This window comes from Monodelphis domestica, chromosome 1 (genome assembly GCF_027887165.1).
Source record: "Monodelphis domestica isolate mMonDom1 chromosome 1, mMonDom1.pri, whole genome shotgun sequence".
NCBI lineage: Eukaryota > Metazoa > Chordata > Mammalia > Didelphimorphia > Didelphidae > Monodelphis > Monodelphis domestica.
Genome location: NC_077227.1, coordinates 94,958,762 through 94,976,204, shown reverse-complemented (window position 1 = coordinate 94,976,204; position 17,443 = coordinate 94,958,762). Strand labels below are relative to the sequence as shown.

The 17,443-nt window shown below is 37.7% G+C and overlaps 1 protein-coding gene across 2 annotated transcripts in view; it reads right to left on the bottom strand.

Moving 5' to 3' along the window:
• Positions 1-17,443, bottom strand: part of CACUL1 (CDK2 associated cullin domain 1) — a 98,101-nt gene that overhangs the window by 36,903 nt on the left and 43,755 nt on the right. The window lies entirely within an intron of this gene.

Genomic DNA, 17,443 nt, shown 5'->3' with positions numbered 1-17,443 from the left:
GTTTGAGTTATAATTTTATAGATAGAGAAACAAGCAGAAAGTAGTTATATGTCTTCTCCAACATCACCAAGTACAAAAGCCACAGCCTTATGTCACCTGACTTGGGAGCTTTACTGCAGGTCATTTCCTTCTTAGACCATGCAATCACAAAATATTCACAGAAGTGAAATCAGTTGCATGAAGTACAGAATAGAATGTTTTCTTCTTTGGATTACAGAACACAAGTCTTGTTTTTGTTATACTATCACCCACAGAAAAAAGTCTTGCACTATTTATGATAATAAAAAATATATAGCAGTTCGTATTTATAACACCTTGAGTTTTTGCAAAGCACTTTTAATTATTTCATTTAATTCTCCCAATAATGCTATGAAGTAGATACTTTTAATTCTCTTTTACAAATAAGGAAATGAGGCTCAAAGAGAATAAGTGGCTTGGAACTTATTCACAGTTGCCTGAAATGGGATTCAAAACTAGGTCTTTCTCACTCCAGATCAAACACTTAACAATACTACACTTTCTCTCTAGAAATTAACTGCTTAGAGTTCTGTCCTTTTCACTTATTAGTTGTATGACATGAGTCAAGGAACATGCTCTGTACAAGCTAGCTATGGGAATCAAGTGAGAATATATATAAAAGCATTTTGAAAGCTGAATAAAATAAATTTTATTTAAGCAAAACTTACTTTTACATTAACAAAAATCAATGCAACTAGAGGACAGGTAGGTGGCTCAGTGGATTAAGAGCCAGATCTAGAGATAGGAAATCCCGAGTTAAAATCTGGCCTGAAACGTTTCCTAGATGTGTGACCCTGGGCAAGTCACTTAACCCCCATTACCTAGCCCTTCCTCTCTTCTGCCTTGGAACCAATAGAAAGTATTGATTTTAAGATGGAAGATTTTAAGATGGAAGACAAAAAAATCAATGCAACCAAAACAAAAAGGAAATGTTGGGAATAAATTTTTATGCAAGGATTTTACAAAAGCCATTCCATGGTGGTTAATCAAAGAATATGAAGAAATCATTCTCAAAAGAAAAAAATGAAATTGCAATATAAGATTGTTAGAAAATACTAATATGAGGAATACACATCAACAAAATAACTCTAGAGGTTTTACACCTTATTCCCAGCAAAATTAAAAAGTAAATAGAGCCAAAGTTGGAAGAGTTGCTGAAAGATAGCAACAAGAATATAAACTATCAATTTATCCAAACTACTCTAGAAAGCAATTGAGAATTATATTAAGTGACTAATGTGTCCCAGAATCTTGAACAAGTCAAAGTGGAGAAATCACAGCCAGGAAAACTAGATATACAGATAGAAATCAAATACTCTGTAATAATATCAATAATCAAGCTTAAAACTATACTTTGCATGTTTAGAAGATTATAGATGTGGAACATCACATGTAACAAAATTAATTATTTAGTGGTCAGTTCTGTTTCCTCTTTATTAAAACAGATAATCTGAATAAGGAAAAAATATAAAAGAAAAAATAAAGCCGATATAAAAACAAAACATAAAAGAAAATTTGCTCATTACTTTAAAAAGATAAACATTTTTAAACAGAACAGTATATATTAATTTCATATACTGAAATTATGTAAAAATTTTTTTAACAATTTCTAATAAGACCAATTGGGAATGTCCAAAATACTGTATGAACACAATAGCCTTTCAACACTAAGTGAAGGAGCTTAAAGAAGTGATTGTGATTAACGTTAATATAAACATGTTTTTGTTTAAGTGTCAATAAAACACATAAAGATTAGTAGAAATGATCTTTGAAATCTTTTCCCAAACTAACATTCTAAAAGTATCTAAAAAGAGGCTCTGGTCCCTAACATATGTACATATGTGTATATACACACTCGCCATATTAAATAATAATAAAGAAATCCAAAGAGAAACAATAGTAAGCTCTTCCTTCTACTTTAGATCTGCACAAAAAGAAAGCAACAACAATGATAAAATTATTAGTATTACTATAACATTTATACAGTACCTACTATATGTCAAGCATTGTGCTAAGTGCATTACAAATACTATCTTATTTGATTTTCACAAAAACTCAATGAGGTAGGTGTTATTTTTATCCTCAATTTACAGATGAAGAAACCGAGGCAAAAAAAGTTAAGTAACTTGCTCAGAGCAAGTTTTTGACACTGAATCTGAACTCAGACCTTCCCAACTCCAAATCTAGTACTTTATCCACTGGTCATCTAAACTGCCTCAAGAAATCTACCTGTAAGAGGTAATAATACTAGTTATTGTTTCAAGAATAAATAAGGCCTGACCACTACAATAAAAAATGTAGGGGAGGTGATATACCTTGGCCCCAAATCTCAAACTTGGAACTTTTTTGTATCACATAGTAGGTACTTAACAAATGTTGACTGGGGTTGAAGTTATGAGTCTGAAGAAAACACTGAACATAATTTTTTAAATGGATATTAAGTTAAGGGTTAAGAACAGTTCAAGAAAATGAACTCCTAGTAGCTGAACTGCAATTAGGATCCCAAGGCTTTGCTAGTAATAACATAAGGAAGAAAAAATTCTTGCAATGATATTCAAAGATAAAGTTTACAACCATGAATAATTTACCCTAGGAGAGAGGGTATAATCTCAAATACAAACCAAGGAGACCAAAAACATACAAGCCATCAGAAGGGACTAAAAGTTAATAAACTACCTATATACGGGGAGAGAAGGCAAGTATATCTTTAGAACTCATCAGTATTCAATGGTCAAAGAGATGGTCAAGACAAACATGGAGGCAGTTGGCCCAGTGACTTGAAAGCCAGGCCTACAGACTGGACAGTCCTAGTTTAAATCTGACCTGACACTTCCTAGTGATATGACCCTAGGCAAGTCACTTAACTCCCTATTACCAAGCCCTTATCATTATTCTACCTAGGAACCAATACACAAGATTACTTCTAAGACAGAAGGTAAGAGTTTTAATTAAGGCAGGGGAGACAAATACAAAGCCTAGAGACAGTTTTCATGTGTTTTAGTGGTTTCAGAGGGAAGAAATACACTAGGGAATAAACAAGGAAAATATCAAACAGACCAGTTGATCCATATAACTGGAGTGCCTGAAAAGATTATACAGATAAGGAAGACAGCCCTTAAGATGCTAAACAATCCTTTTACATCTCCCTGACTAACTTCTTATCCCACGCACTACAGTGGCTCTTCCAAACCTTTTCATCTCTCTTCAACCCTCCCAGGGGTCCTTCTATGCTCTTCTCAGCCAAGAACTTAACCTCATGCTGTATAGAAAAAATGGAGAACATTTGCCTGAAGCTCACTCTTTTCCCTCCACATCTCACATCACTAAGATGCCTTCTGCTACTATCCCCGTCCTTTAGAAGCCTCTCTTAAGTGGCCCTTCTCACCACAACAAAAACCTCTACATGCACTAATGATCCATTTTCATCTTTTCTCCAAGACAGATTCCCCAATCTACTTGCTATTTCACTGCGATCCACAAACATGTCCATGTCTTCCCATCCTCCAGAAACTAATTTGATTCATCTGTCCCTGCTAACTACTGTCCTTTATCTTTCCTGCCTTTTGTGGCTAATCTTTTTCCCCCCACTTTTGGTCACTTGCCATTTACTCACATTTATGGATTTGTTACATTTCCTCAGGGGAAACATTCAGAGCAATACAAACCAAGAAATGACAGTGGACATCAAAGCATGTTGGTCTTAAAAAGGATTTCCCATTTGTTGTGTTTTTTTATAAGTTAGAAAACTAGAAACTGAGAAGATAAGTGAGCTAGCATCCAGTGTCCCATTTGGAAGCTAGAAAGTCTTCCCAGGGATTGCTGCTCACTGAAAGAGAAAAGGCGAGTGCCTGACTCTTTAGAGTCCTCCTGTGCCATCCTCCCATCCTCCTCTCTGGCTATAAACAGAAACAGGTCCCCACAGGGCTATCTCCATAAACTGGTTCATATTTACCTCCTTTGCGTAGGCAGCCTTTAGCCACACACCCCGGACCATCCTTCTCCCAAAAGCACTGCCCCTTCACCTCCAAGTGTGTTGGGAAGGCTGAGTTGTATCTGGTCGGAGCTCCTCCATGCCAAGTAGCCTCTTCTCTTGCTCTCCCTTAGAGCAATTCTTGTGTGCTTACCCACTCCTCTCCAATGGGCAATTTTGGAGCATGAAGCCTAGGATGTGGCTAAAATTTTTGAGAAGGCGATCTTCAGTAGATGCCTCCACTTCCTCTGTTCTCACTCTCAACTCGTAACAGTCTGCCTACTATCCTTATCATTTGATTGAAACTGCTCTCTCCAAAGTTACTAATGATCTCTTAATTGCCCAATCTAATGGCCTTTCCTCATTCTTTACCTCTCAGAAATATTTAAAAGATAGCTTCCAGGAATAGGAAAGTGAAAATCCCATTAAACTCTTCCCCTGTTAGACCATATCTTGGAGTTATTTTTAGTAATAGGCATCACAGCTTAAAAGGAATATTGATAAAAGAGAGTATCCAGAGAAAGACAAATGGAATAGTAAAGATCCTTGAGTCTACGCTATGAATGGGTTGAAAGAAAGGCATGTTTAACCTAGAGAAAAGATGACTCGGGGAGGATATGATAGCTGTGTTTGCACTGAAGAGTTGCCATTTTGAAGACGGAATTAAACTTGGTCCTTAAGATAAACAAGGAATAACAAGGGTAAGTTACAAAGGGGTAAATTCAGGCTTGATGTCAGGAAAAACTTTTTTTTTAAACCCTTGCCTTCCACCTTAGAATCAAAACTATGTATGGGTTTCAAAGCAGAAGAGTGGTATGGGCTAGGCAATGGGGGTTAAGTGATTTGCCCAGGGTCTGTAATAGTTAAAATAGTATATGCCATAGACTGTAGTGATTAAAAGAGTGGAAGATATAAATTGTAGTACATATAAGAGTGGATGAGTAAATTGTGACCGCAGAAAATATGTTTCCACTACAGTGTCTTGTTTCAAATCAAATATATAAGGTAGTCGCCAGGGAAATATTCCCAATTATGAAATATACCCAAGTTAACTGGGTTTTATAGAGATTTTAATTCATACAAATGAGGAATTAAAGCAAAGGAGAGAAAGAGAGAAAAGGGGGAATAATGAGAAAAGGATAGGCAAGCCCAGGGCAGCCCTGGCCAACCCAGGCCTAAACCCTTAAGAGAAAGATCAATCAGTCCTTAATCACTCACCACAAGATCTGTCCAAGCAAGGATTCTAGTGACACCAGGCCAGCATCATCTCAGCTGAGTCCACCAGCTCAATGCCTGAATCTGAATGTTCTTCTGAATGAATCTGAGCTCCTATTTAATGGGCATTTTCTCCCTTTAGGAGAAACTAGGCCTCCCCTAAGTCCTTATATCTACCAATCACAGTAGATGTTTTTTAAAGGACAGACCATTCTTAGTTCACACCTGAGTAGACTAATCTTTTGAGTAATTTACACCAGGAAAGCTATGAGTAAGTTTCTCACCTCTTTGTTCCTTGTAAAATTCACAAGTTGCTTGACCTTTATAGGTACTTAGCACCCTTTTTGTATTAGTCCTAAAATAGGCTTGGCTTAAATATGAGTTTAAGTACTTTTCATTGTTCAGCAAGGCATTTTTTTCCCTAAAGCAGGCGTAAGTAGGGGTGGACTAGAGGTCTTCACATTCCTGATCTAAGTAGAGTTCACTGCCCAAATGGGGAATGGTCCCAATGGGGAATGGTCTTAATCCAACCTTATGAAGTAGGGTCTGGAAATTTTTTAAGGTTTACAATCCTAACCTTATGAAGTAGGGTTTGAGAATTTTTAAGGTTCACAGATCACAAAGCTGGGAAGTATCTGAGGCCAGATTTGAACCTAAGACCTCCTATCTCTAGGCCTGGCTCTCAATCCATTGAATTACCCTGCTGCCCCAGGGAAAACTTTTTAACAAATAAAACTATACAAAAGTCAAATGGTTTGCCTTGAAAGGGGCTGGGTTTCGCCTCCTTGGTTGGCTTGAAATTAGATGCTGAACAATCACTTGTGCAAATTATAGCAAGGATTCCTCTTATGTATCAGTTGTATTAAAATATCTTCCAACTTCAAATACAGTAATTTGTTAAATACATTTAAAAACAAGCTATAGCTAAGAGATTCATGGTTTTCTATAAAAAGAACAATACACTATATTGCTATAATATACAAAACCTAATCCCAGCTCAGTCACTTAACTATTGAGAAAATTAAACTTTTTAATCTTTTTGAATTTTCTTTTTAATTCCTGTCTTTTTAAAATTGATCTTCTTTACAATTGATTTTGTCCCCTAAATGCCTATATCATAGTTCTTTTTCTTTAAACTTAGTTCAGAAATTCAGCTGGCCTATAATTGATAGGCTGTGGGACCAAACCCTCCCCCCTTTCCCCAATACTTACCAAAAGTAACAGCTTCCCCTCCCCCCCACACCTGCCCTAGCAACACCTAGCAGAACACAGAACTTCCCATTCCTCAGCCTGTACATATACACCCTGCATAGCTGAGCATCAGCCTCAGAACCAGCCCATCGCCCCTATCACCCACCCCCCAGAGACCAAGAGTCCTCACCCCTTCTCAGGTTCATCCAATGAACTTTATTCAGATAGCTCACCTTGCCCAGAGACAACTAATAGAGGCAACACAAGTTACCTCATCCCTGACAATCCCCAATTCTTCCAACCCCTAAGAGGTTACACCCTTCTCCATTCAGGTGGAGGTTCAACAGCCATCTTTATCAGTGCTGGACTCCTCACTCCCCTTGCCTCCCTTCCCCCACACCCAGACTCCACAACCACCTCTAATGGCAGCACCAGATTTCCCCCTTGCCCCTCCTTTCCTCCAATAAAGCCTTGCTATTTCACCCTCACTCTAGTCTCATTGGTCTCTTGGGTGGAACCCCCACCAGTAAGACTGACATATAGTGCCATGATTCAGATACTGGTCAGGCATGATTCAGTCAGGTAGGGCTATCCTCTGTTCCCCAAACCTGGTTTGTCCTTGAGAGGCTCTGAGGCTCTCTCATTCTCTCCTCTCTCCTCACCCCACTTCTGTCAGTCTTTCTGAAACCCTCTCCTCTTCCCTCTCTTCCCCTTCCTACCTCCCTCCCTCGCTCTCTGACCCAATCACCCTTCCAGGTGTCTAGTCACCCAGGATCATGACTCAACACTGCTCATGACTTCCACAAGTGAGTGTAACCCGCTCCCTGTCCCCTCATCTCAGTGACTGTGACTTATGGCTTTTCCAGGAAAGGTCAATGGCTTCAGCGCCCAAAAATCTGGACGTTCAGTCTGAAACTCTCTCATCCCAGTCGCTCACACCTTAGGAGAGTACTTCTATTGGCGCAGTGAGGAATATGGGGCAGGAATCTTGAACTCACCCTTTCTCTCTCTCCCCATTTGTCTCATAATCTTCCATTCCTCTGTGGCCTGACCACAATCTATTTCTTCCCTCTGCCTATCCTGGCACTAGTCCCACTTCTATAATTCTGCTCATGGCACTTCTTATTCCCTTACCACCACCCCACCACCCCACTTCAGGAACACCAACTCTGCACCTGTCTCATCTGTCTTCTCTGCTTCCTCTGACCCCACCCTGCTCCAGCAGAAACCTCTCTTAATTCTTAACTGTACTGAATTTAGAAAGCTTTCAGGTTCTGAACAGAACTTCAGAACTAAGGCTGTTTGCAAACTGTTAATTTTTGAGGTTTGCAGTCTGAAAATCTTCCTCCCTGGTTCTGTGACCAAGCATGAAATCAACCAAATATTTCCCTCTTCTCTCAAAACAGAAACTAGGAGTTGAAGCCATCATTAATCAAGGGGATAAATTTAACTCCAAGAAAAGTTAACCCTCTTTCTGGACATTTTCCTTTAGCCATAATTTTTGGTCTGAATCACTAGCTCTGCAAAACAGAAAGTGCTGTTTGAGATAAAAGCTTTTGGGATTGCTGAGTTAAAAATTCAGGTATCTGATAGACCATTGATCAGTATGTCAGTAATGCACCAGTCAAGAGAAAAGCCACAAGGATGAAGGTTCTAAAAGATGGAGACAATTTTAACATAAGCTGAAATGGGATCCCTTCTAATTAATATTAATCTCATCTGGTTATTCCTGAGTATTATGAAGTGCAATTGTCCTGCATGACTGATGAGTATATCTGACTCTTACCTGAAATCAAACAATGTTAAAATCCTTTCCCTCCTTTTTTCCTTTCACAGCAAATATCTATAATCCATATCCAAAACAATTAAGCAAATTGGTAATTGAAGCCCCTGAAATTTGAATATGCATGGCATTCAAATATGTTCCACTACTAACCTAAGTAGCTTTACTCCACTTCAAGTTTTAATCACTGAACATAGAATGGAGAAATCTAATACTAATCTGTATTCACTCTTTTCCTTTCTTCTGCTCTCTTAAATCCTGAAAAATAATGCTCCTCCTGCCCTCCCTCCCATTTTACCTCTCCTTGATCCCCAGCACCTTTCAGTTCTCTGACTTATCAAAACAAAGTGACTTTTCCTATATATTCCTGTTCAAAAAAACCTCCTTTTCTAAAAACTGTAATAGTTAAAGGAATTGTTGAGGATTTTGAAGAGGTATAGGGGATAAGGAAGGTTTTGTAACAGGGAATGGAGGAGTTGACAGCATAGAGGGAATATGGATGCTGGTGAGGTTAAAGGAGAGATACCCCCTACTAAGAGGCTGGCTTAAAAAATGGGGTTCCTGAAAAATGGGTCAACTATGATAGCCTAAGAGGATGCCTTCTCTATTGATTGATGTTGAGGATACCCCAGGGCAGGTAAGCATGAACCCCTCCTGAGGGACAAGTCTCCTCCTAGACCAAGGTCGCCTGGCAGGGGTCCAATAAGGACCAGTTATGGTTGAATGGCTGTCCTTAGGTTCTGCTCCCTCTAGGTTCCCCTGAAATGACCTCTTATCTGACTGCGGGTTATTTAACTCAAGATGAATTTAATCATAAGTTTGGATCAGGAAAGTATCAGGGGAAAAGGGTTCCCTATGCTTTTCCCCAGATTGGGTTTGAGTCTCTCTCAGCTTTTGAGCTGAGGCTAGGCCTCGAAGGCTGGTAGACAGTTTCTTTTATTCCTGTCTATGCTAATCTATGCTAGCTTTCTTAAAAGTTCAAAGTCTTTAGCAATAGACAGCAAGAGGAAGAAAAGGTTCTGACCTTCAAACTTGGTTGGGTCTGTCTCTTCGGGCTGATGCCCCTAAAGACCAGCCTTACAGTTCAAACCCCTCCTCTTAATCCTTTTGTTCAATGACAAGATCACAGGAATCCAAGTAGAGCACACAGTTGGGAAAAGTCCAGGAATAGAAGTACTTCGATCCAGAGATAGGGAGAGAACGTTCCTTCCAGTCCAAGGGCCAGGAAAGAGAGACCTTGAGAGCAACTGTCATTCTCTCAGTCAACCTCCCCCCCAACTGTCAATTGCTGTCCATCAATCTTCACTATAACATTCCAACTGCTGTCTGTTCCACCTCAGTGGCAGAAAGGACCAAAGCTTGATTTCAGTTTTCCTTTCCACAAAGAGAGACTCAAACACAATTTGGAGAAAAGTATACCCCTGGCTCCTCCTCCACAATGTTCTCATTTTGAGGTCTTTCTAGACATCGCTAACACCAATCCAAACTGAGGGATGGAGACAAGGACCATAAGAATCCTGACTTACCCATGATGACCCCTATCTGCTAAGTAAGAATACTGCCCATATTCCCTTAGACCAGCAGTTCTCAACCTCTCAATTTATAGCAATGAGAAACCATAATGCATATCAAGTATTTATATTCTGAATCATAACTGTAGCAAAATTACAGTTTTGAAGTAGCCACCAAAATAATTTTTTGGTTTGAGGTCACTGCAACATGAGGAACTGTATTGCGGGGTCACAGCATTAGAAAGGTTGAGAACCACTGCCTTAGACTCATGGCCCCTTCCCAAACCCCCCCCCCCCATCTTCCACCCCCATTTGTTCTTTTTATATAAAGCAAAAGATGGGAATGACAGACTGTAGGATCAAACCCCTCACCTTTCCCCCATCTTGACTGAAAGTAACAGGCCTTCCCCCCATCAACAGCTGGCAGAACAACAGAACTTCCCATTCCCCAGCCTGTACATACACACCCTGCACAGCTGAGCATCATCCTCAGAACTAGCCCATCCTCCCTACCCTCCACCCCTTCTCAGGAACAACTGACAATCCACTATTCTTCCAATCTTCTAAGAAGATACACCCTTCTCCACTCAGGTGGAGATTCAGTAGCCATCTTTACCTGTGCTGGACTCCCCCTCACTCTCTTTGCCACTCCCCACCCAGGGGTCTCCATATACACCTCTCCTGGCATCAGATTTCCCCCTCCCTGCTGGTCCCTTTCCCCCATTCCCCCATTTCATTCTTCCAATAAAGATTTGCTATACCACCTCAGTATAGTCTCATTTGTCTCTTGGGTCAAATCCCAGTCAGACCGAGCATAATGAGTTAAGTTTAGAAATCCAGTTCTTTTGCTAATCACTTATATTCTTGCCTCAAGGAAATCTGCTTTCTTCAAAGAATATGGGAAGACACAAGAGAGTCTATTCTAGTATTTTTATATTAGTAGTCATCAAACTATCCTTAAGGATATCTTTTTTGTTATACTAGGAATTCTATTCCACAATCTTCAATCTTGCAAGCAGACTTGAACAATGAACAGGAAGGAAGGAGGGTATTGTTGTTGACATCATATACCAAACAATCATATTGTCCTCAACTCTGTAAACAATCATATGATTTTGCCATTTATGATGTCAAGCTTTTATAACAAATCATGATTTGTATCCTGTCTATAATGCCATGTTCTTTGTTTTTTGTTCTCCCCCCAAACTGTATCTGTGTGTGTATTCCTTCTCTTCTAAGACTTTTAGCTAACTGAGGCAGTCATTAGACCCACTTTATTACAAGGTTTATACCTTGCAATACACCAGTCATATAACTTCAGAAAAATCTAATTAAACACTATAAGCTTCAGTTATCACATCAAAAAAATTGTAAGTTACCCTTACTTAAGGTGAGTACGATCCAAAAAAAATATACACGTAAACTATAAAAAAATTGTTTTATGAATGTAATGATATTTTTCTTAAATATGTAGCTCTACAAAGAAACAAAGACATTTTTCTTGGAAGAGATCTACTCATCTATAAATAAAACAAAAATAATTTAATAAATTATCCATTAATAATTACACCCTATTATGCCATAATATTTGAGAAATTAAAGAGAAACTGAGTCTAGTATTATGATAGCAAAATTAAGAAGAAAGTTCAAAACATCAATTATTAAATTTGTCCACTTAATAAAATTTCTTTATAACTCAGAAATCAATCTTCATGATGCTCTTAAAGTTATAAACAAAGCATTGAAAAACTTTGGGATGCCTGATGCACACAATGGGTATGTTCCCAGCTGAGATCAAATAAGGCAACGTTCTCCGGCTTCTTGTTTAAGCTCTCATATTGTGAACAAGTGTTTTTTTATGCACGCTATTTAATGCCATGTTTTCCCATTTTTGTGCTTTTTGCTGTTTAAAATGGCCCTCAGGGGATGTGGCAAACTCAGGACATTAATGCATTGCTGGTGTAGTTGTGAATTGATCCAACCATTCTGGAGGGCAATTTGGAACTACGCCCAAAGGGCACTAAAAGACTGTCTGCCCTTTGATCGATCCAGCCATAGCACTGCTGGGTTTGTACCCCAAAGAGTTAATAAGGAAAAAGACATGTACAAAAATATTCATAAAGCTGTGCTCTTTGTGGTGGCAAAAAAAAAAATTGGAAAATGAGGGGATGCCCTTCAATTGGGGAATGGCTGAACAAATTGTGGTATACGTTGGTGATGGAATACTATTGTGCTAAAAGGAATAATAAAGTGGAGGAATTCCATGGGAACTGAAATGACCTTCAGGAAGTGATGCAGAGTGAAAGGAGCAGAACCAGGAGAACATTGTACACAGAGACTGATACACTGTGGTACAATCTAATGTAATGGACTTCTCCATTAGTGGCAAGACAGTGATCCTGAACAACTTGGAGGAATATACAAGAAAAAACATTATCCACATTCAGAGGGAAAACGGTGGGAGTAGAAACACAGAAGAAAAACAACTGCCTGAATACATGGGTCGAGGGGATATGGCTGGGGATTTAGACTCTAAATGAACACCCTAATATGCAAACACCACCAACATGGAAATAGGTTCTGATCAAGGACATGTAATATCCAATGAAATTGCACATCAACTGTGGGAAGTGTGGGGAGAGGGAGGGAAATAATGTGATTCTTGTAACCAAGGAATGATGTTCTAAATTGATTAAATAAAATAATTCAAAAACTGTAAAAAAAATAAAAATAAAAACTCAAAAAATAATTTAAAAAATAAATTAAATGGCCCTCAGGCATAGTGCTACCTAGTGCTCCTAAGTGCAAATGCACTTGAATTGGTTCAAATGCAAGTGGTGTAATATGCCTTTCATAGAAAATATGTTCAATAAGCTTCATACAGGCATCAGTTATAGTGCTATTATAGGTCTTGAGTTCAACCTTAATGAAACATCAATACAGTATATCCAAAAAAAGGAAGAGTAAATTGTGAAGAGTGAATCAAACTCTCTTTTGTCTGTCAATCAGCAACTTTCAAGTTAATCAATCAAAAACTAAAGTATCCCTACTTAGTACCTTACCAGTCACTAAGTATGAAAGTTCAGTCACTTACTAGAGTAAATGACAACTCCAAAATGCCACTGTCCCCTCCACCCCCAGCAGTGCTGGGCAAATTGAAAGACTGCAATTGGTTCCTGTAAAGTGGGGAAGGGACAGGAAGTGATGTGGAAAAAGTACTATAAAAAGTCCTGAACTTCCTGTCTAAGGGACTTCTCCTTGAGGCTTCTCCATTGGAGTTCTTTGGAGTCTCTGCTCCTTGGATCTTCTCCTTTGGACTTATTTGGAGGACAGTTCCTTGGGGCTTTTGGACTTCGACTTCAACTTGGAGCTTTGGGCCTTTCAACTGGAGTTTTCAGCTTTGGGATTTTTTTGGCTTTGGAACTTTCTTGGAGTCGGAAACTTTCATGTTGGGTTCACTACTGCCTCAGTGAACTCAGCTCATGAGAGAGTTTTTCTGCATTGGGGCCTTACCTGGATCCTGCCCAGCTTGCTGGTGAGTGACTAGGATTCCCACATGGAGATTGGAAATCTTTTGGGGAGAGAGCTTCATTTCATCGGATTAGCATTTAGGGTGGGCGAGGCAGTCTCCTTACCTCTTTCCCTTCCACATTTCTCTCTTTTTACTAATATTCCAATTAAACAAAATTGCTAAAATCTGCTAAGAGTTTTCCTGACTTCAGGGATAATAGTCAGTGACCACATTTTTACAACTCTTATTTAATCAAAATTCCAATTTAACCATTATAAAATACATGAGGCTTCTTGAGAAAGTACAAAATAAATGTGATCAGAGGCTTTCAAAAATCTAACCTTGTATTTACCCTAGGAGCAATTCATTCTCAGCATGAATACTTAGCATTCACAGTAACTTTATACAACATAACTATAGGTGAATAATAAGAAATGACCATATGTACTTCTAATAATGCTGTGCTCTAAATGGCAAGTACTACTACTAATATTTTTTTAAAATAAATGTGTGGTCCAAAACTGAGGGAGTACGGTTGAGAAATGAGGCACTATAGCGAATATTTTTCAAATAGTTTCTCCTTAAATAAAAGATTATTTCCTATATCTAAAAGGTGAAGATTGGTTAAAATGCATACTTAACAAAAAATAGGTGAAAATTATGGAACTCCCCACTATTAGCCTTCTCAGAGATTTAACAAAGACCATAAAACTTAAGAGTGCTTTTTTTAAAGTATGTTTTGCACATAGCAAAATGTCAAAACACTTCCTTGGCTTTAAACTTTTCATTTTGTACTTACTCAAAAGCCATTAAGTGAATGCATTGTGAATTATAGATAAGAAATAAACCCTAATTAGCTAGTAATAACTATACATCAGCAACAAACTGACAAAACTAGTTGAAGAGTTACTAAATTTTGTAAAGCTAGAGTCCTCCAAAAAAAAGCAGCAGATAATATTCTCCCCTTAAATATTATAAATTATCAAGACTCAAATGGATGTGACATTAATTTTAATAGTGTTTCTAACAATATAAATTATTACCCACCTATGCCTACCCATCCTATGAAACTTTTGTCCACATTTTCCAGACATCTATCTACCTAATATGCAAAACAGACCTTTCTCACTTTCTCCTGACATCACAAGAAAACTAGTGAACACTCTAGCATCTACCTTACTGACGCCATGTGATCAACTCATCATTTTTTCTTGATAATATCTTTTACTCCTGTTCTTTGAAGCTTCATTGGTTGACTGCTCACATTCTCCATAACATTTCTACATTGACTGTCATCCATTTTCAGTTTCTCAGTAACTGTTCTATATCTCTGCCAATAACAAATGGTAAGATATTGGTATTAAGAAAGGTCAATCCAGCCCACTCTCTTCTCTTTAATGTCCATGTAGACTATCTATCCTAAATATAGATATTGATAGACAAGCTCTGAAACCCATCCATTAAACACCTCAATTAATCAATTGTAACATATTCTTTATCTACTTGGTCTTTCTTGCATGGATGACCAGCTATGAATTTTAGATTTACTCCACCCTGCTGAGTCTTTAGAATTCTAGCAACTAGGAATGTATACACCCCCACTTAAGAATTAACTGTGAGGAAGATGGTCTATGACCGAGCAAGTGAAAAATCAGAAACAACTGACAGATCCCCTGGGCTGCCCTATGCCAAGCTTAAGCTACCATTGGTACATGTGAGACACAGGAAGTGATTTAAAGAACTGCCTATATATTTCATGTCACTTCCTCTCTCGGCGCTCTCTAGGCAGTGTTGGGAGATTTGACAGACTTGGTCCTGGGACTTGAGCCTGGAGGAGCTCCTCAGATTGCTTCTTTTTAGACAGTCACGTGGTGAGTGATAAGACTGACTCCCCTTTTCCCTTGGCTTTTTGGAGAGGCCCCTTGGCTGAGGCCCCTGAACTCCTACCTGCCTCAGTCAGGCAGTTTTAATTCCCTTTCCTCTCTCTCTTCTTAATTTCTTCCTACTATTGTAATTAAACCACCATAAAAATCCCAAACTGGCTTGTATATTTCACTGGGATTGAATTTAAATCCCTGGCAACCGCTAAAATAATATATTCAGTCAACAACCCTAATTTTGCCCTTAACACAGCCAAAATCAATGTTTATAAGTTTATAGGTCTCTTCCAGGAAATAAGGAAGCTTTGTAATGTTTCCAAGCTTGACCCGCAACACAATACAGAAGCATCGAGAGGATCTTACCAACAAAGGGGAATCTCTTTACAAATTCTAGATTATATCTCCTCAAAGTATCAAGCATCCTAACTCCCTCTTTTTGGTTTTGTCTGATTTTTATGATCAAAATGTCATTAAACAGTTACTTCTGTTGCTGTCTTTCAAAAAATTTGAAAAGATTATACCCCATAATTACTGAAAGAAAGCATTTGCAGTTAGCATGCTATTTTTGCCCTACTTAACCAAAAACATTTTCATTATCATTACTAAACACAGTGCAATCATGCATTCTCTACAGCATGCAGGCAAATGCATGAAGATGAAAAATAAAGATGTGATACAGTGTGGAATATGGCTTGTCTGCCTATTCCTTAATGCCCTAGCATTCATGCCTTTGGTACATGAGCCTCAAATATTTTGTGCAGTGTATAAAACAATATAAGTCAACAATTGTTAATATTCTCTTATTCTGGTATTAAGTCCAAGAATTTTTTTCAATTCCTTCCTTCAAATTCCAAGTAAATTGAACTTTCAGTGCTTTCTCTCAATGTTTTCCATATACACTTGGTCCTAAATGAATGCTCCTTCCCGCATCTTTGTTCTTGCTAGCATCATTTCTACCTCCTCTATAAGTATATCTGGAATTATTTTAGAGTTCAGGTACAATGGTTTTATTGTCCTTGATTGTGAAAATTGTTGCAAAAATGTTTGACTCTCTTTTCTATTTTTGGTCTAATGTTCATTTTCTATTTCCATGTATAAATATCTTGTCGATTCCATTTTCCTAGATCTCTTGCCAAGCTTTCTTTAAACAGGATCAATATTTTTAATTTATTATTCGCAAGATACATCAATATTTATAAAATTTTATGGATCAGTTTATAATCTAAGCTTGTGAGATCTCTGACTACATCTCTCTCCACATGGCTGATAAGTCAAGTGTTTTCTAAGGTGATTTTTTTAAAGGGTCTTTTAGTTTCCTTACCATAGATGAGTTAAATATCTGTATAGCATTAGGCATATTGTCAATGTCATTTCTGCTGTCCATTATTCACTTCTTATTATTAATTATTTTTAAAATAGTTCAAGGAAGAAATTTTCAATGTCTTATTCTAATTATTTGCTTTCTTTTATTTAATAACTCTGATCTTCATAGTGGTTCAATAGTATCTAAACAACACGTAAATAAGAAGTCTTCTCTTGTGCATTAAAATCTTATCAATTTCACTTTTTGTGATGTTACTTATTATTCATCATGTCCTGTGACTGCTAATTCTTTTTTTTTTTTTGAGGGAAATATTTACGATATAGAATCATGAGGTTTCTTTCTCCATGTCTTTGGTTTCTCTCATACCTTGTTTCTGATCCATGCAGACATATTTCTCAACAGCTTCACCTATTCACATTCAAGTCATTAAGTATCAAAGCATATAAAGATTTAATTTACAGGATCTTTATTAAATTCTTTTTCTTTTTAAATCCTTATCTTCCATCTTGGAATCAATACTGTATATTCGTTACAAGGCAGAAGAGTGGTAAGGGATAGGCAATGGGGGTTAAGTGACTTGCCCAGGGTCACACAGCTGGAAAGTGTCTGAGGCCAGATTTGAACCTAGGATCTCCTGTTTCTAGGCCTGGTTCTCAATCCACTGAGCTTGCCAGCTGCCCTCTATTAAGTTCTTCATAGAATGTTTCTTCCTCTTCAAACTCAGGAACTAATATTAATTCATAAGCTGCAATTATTTTCATGATGGGTCTTTTTACAAATATTTATCAGTACTGAAACACCAGATAAATACATTATATTTCATCTCAGAGTGTTTACTTTAAAAATAAACTTTCCTAGCAAACAAAAATAAAAGTAGCTTTTTCTCTTGAAGTGAAATATCTAAGAAAAATGGTAGAAGTCTAATTTTAAGCAACACAGTTTTTCACAATTCCATCCAATGTCCAAAATTAATTATCAAAATTTTAAGTTTTTAGAAGAAAATTGAACAAAATTAGAAATAAATTCCTAAAATCATTCTA